Raw genomic sequence first — 2,871 nt, forward strand, 5'->3', positions numbered from 1 at the left:
TGGGGCTAGACAAGATCTCCCGCTCAGCTCATCCATGAATGGAAATAACACAGTGCAACTGTGAGCCATATTAACTTACCTTCTAAAATCACTGCAGTCAATTCAGGTTGGAATTCAGTCAATTGTAGTCAATTTCCAGATCATAAACATTCTAATAGGAAAAGCATGGGGAGAGGGGGCCAGAAAACCTGGGAGGGGTGAGATGGAGGTAGAGTGAGAGATCTATAGGCTCAGCTAAGCCTCGTGAATTTAGACCAAACCGAGCCACCTCTCCTGCTTTCCTTAGAAGTCTGTTAAAGGGTAATGAATAGGATCAAGTAGCTGAGTCACACTGCACATCCTGAAGAGTTCTGCAATGTTAAAAATCAATGTTAACTTCATTTTCCACTTGCTGTAGTTGTAATTGTTTTAAATTTTGTATTCTCTACAGAACTTTGTAGCCTATTCAAATGCTTTTTTTGGAATAAGATAAAGTTAAAAATTTTTTGAAGATACTGTTTTTATTCCCAAATTCTGCCACCAACTATTATAGGCTGTTATCTAGTGCAGTAGGAAAAGAGTACAGTTTGGGAACTGAAAGGCCTTAGGTTCAGATCCTTGTTTTGTCAAGTTGGTTGGCTCTAGACAACTCACCTTGAATCACAGCACCCATATTAGAGTGGCACTGTAAGATTCAATGAGAGAATAAAGTGTAAAATGCAGTAAGAGCCTGGAAAATGTTTCCTTCTTTGCTCAAGAATTTGATCTCACCCAAAAAAAGCACAAATAACTCAGGAAGCTTCTTAAACAATCACAGAAAAACAAAGCATGTGTCCCGACAGTGGCTTCAGAGCAGCATTCAGTGAGCTGAATGCAAGCTAGAATGATGAAGGACCAGAGATGTTATAGAGCACAGCATTTATAGCTTTTGAGAAGGCTTTTTCCTTTTGGACAAAGCACTCTATCATCCTCAGTTTAATTTTGTGCAATTGTGACTCTCCTCTAAAATATGCAGTAAACAAATATTGGATTCATTCTTTTAGAAGAACAAAGCTATGTGTTGCCAATGTGGGAACTAAGAAAGATTTTAAAAGAAGTGGAAATATATTTTTTTAAAAAAAGAATTGGGAACTTTCCCTCTTCTCACCCCAAACCGTATCAGACAGTGTTTGGTAAATATAGAATGAATGAGCCCAGTAGGCATTGCCAGCTGTGACATATATTACCTCCCAAGTCTTGCAGATGGTTCAAGGTGGTCTGGAGAGTGTGAGAAAGTCCAGGAGATGGGGTCCGGAGACCTGGGCTCTGGACATTGACATGTTCTGTGACCCTGGCCACAATTTTCTCAACCAGCCACAATAGTGATGAGTCTCTAATTTGTAGGTTCAAAGATAGGCAGTTCCTGTTCTCAACATTCCCTTTTAAAACTCTCTCTTTGGAAGGTCTTCCTCATATCTTCCCTTAATTACACCCAAGCAGCCTTATTCTATGGTTTAAACTTTGGCTTGGGAAGGATTTACCATCTGGGAGACCTTGGAAAATTATGTAATCCTTCTTAGTCTCAGTTTTATCACCTCTAATATAGTAATAAAAATGCTATATGTTAGAGTAGTATAGAATAATATAGTTCACAGAGGTACTATAAGGTTTAATAAGTTAATATAAAGCCCTACCTAATGCATGGCAAGTAGTGAATAGCTATTACTTACCATTAATATTATTTCTCCAAAATATTTCTTGTAATTTCTCTTTTCTTATGACTTTATTCATATTCTCGCCTGACCCAAGTGTTTAGGAATATGAGCTAATTTTTTTGTTTCTAAATTAAAAATAAAATATTTAAGTGTGTATTTGTTAGGCTGGGTTTCAGGAAATGTGTATGTTACACATGTCACATTTGCCACCTTGTTGGTTGAATTTTGACCGAGTAGGAGTATATTCTGAGCTACAGAGCACAGATAGGTAATCGCTTCTTCAGTATGTCAAGATTCTATTTCTAACCTTAGTTTTTTCAGTGGCATCACAGGCATCTGAAGAAATGTCGTTGTCTCTTCCACAAAGTAGGGTGGCCTAGCATAATCTGGCAATGACTTTAGCTTTCCAGCGGTAAGAAATCTGGCTTTACTGCCTTACAATAGGCAGCCCTAAGGCCATGTGAAGTTGACTTTGTCTGGAGTCTCAAAATGGTTGGAATGGACTTTTCTTTTGCCCGAAGAAACTGCCAAACAAAGTTTTCAACAATTCCAGATTACTTTTGGAGGGGGAAGAAGGAGAGTATTTGGTCTATCTTTCTTTGTGAGAATTGGCACAAGGTGAAAGAAGAGGTGCATGATTTCTCTCTACTCATTGACCAAAACCTCTGATCCCAAATGGAGATGGATGTGCTCCAAGATCCATTCTGCCTCCAAACTGCCAACCTTTGGGGGAAGGTCTAACTGAGCCTATCCCAGACCCTCCAGCTTAGTCCCTCCTCCTTGATGAAGCCTTCCCTGTCCCACACTCAGTTTAGTCCTCACTTATTGTCTTTAGTATTTGGTCTGCATTGCTTATTCATTCCAGCAGATAGTAAACTCCTTGGGTGGGAAGATCATGTCTCTCCCCATGGTGACCAGCGTAGTGCAGAATCTGTAGTAAGTGCTCAAAGCTGATCTATTCTGACATCACAGCTTATTGTCCAAAACTATGCCTTTTCTCAGCCCAACCCACATATCCCCACCAGTGAGCTCTCTGCTATGGTCTAGATGGCAAATACCATGAGGGAGTTAGGGGCAGGCTCATTCAACATTACACCCTCACAGCTCAGGACAGCACTTGACACAGTAGACACGCGATAAATAGTTGTTAATTTGAATAGAATTCTCAACATTACCTTTACTGAAAGCTTTCCTTTCT

The sequence above is a fragment of the Kogia breviceps genome, chromosome 8 (genome assembly GCF_026419965.1).
Source record: "Kogia breviceps isolate mKogBre1 chromosome 8, mKogBre1 haplotype 1, whole genome shotgun sequence".
Lineage (NCBI taxonomy): Eukaryota > Metazoa > Chordata > Mammalia > Artiodactyla > Physeteridae > Kogia > Kogia breviceps.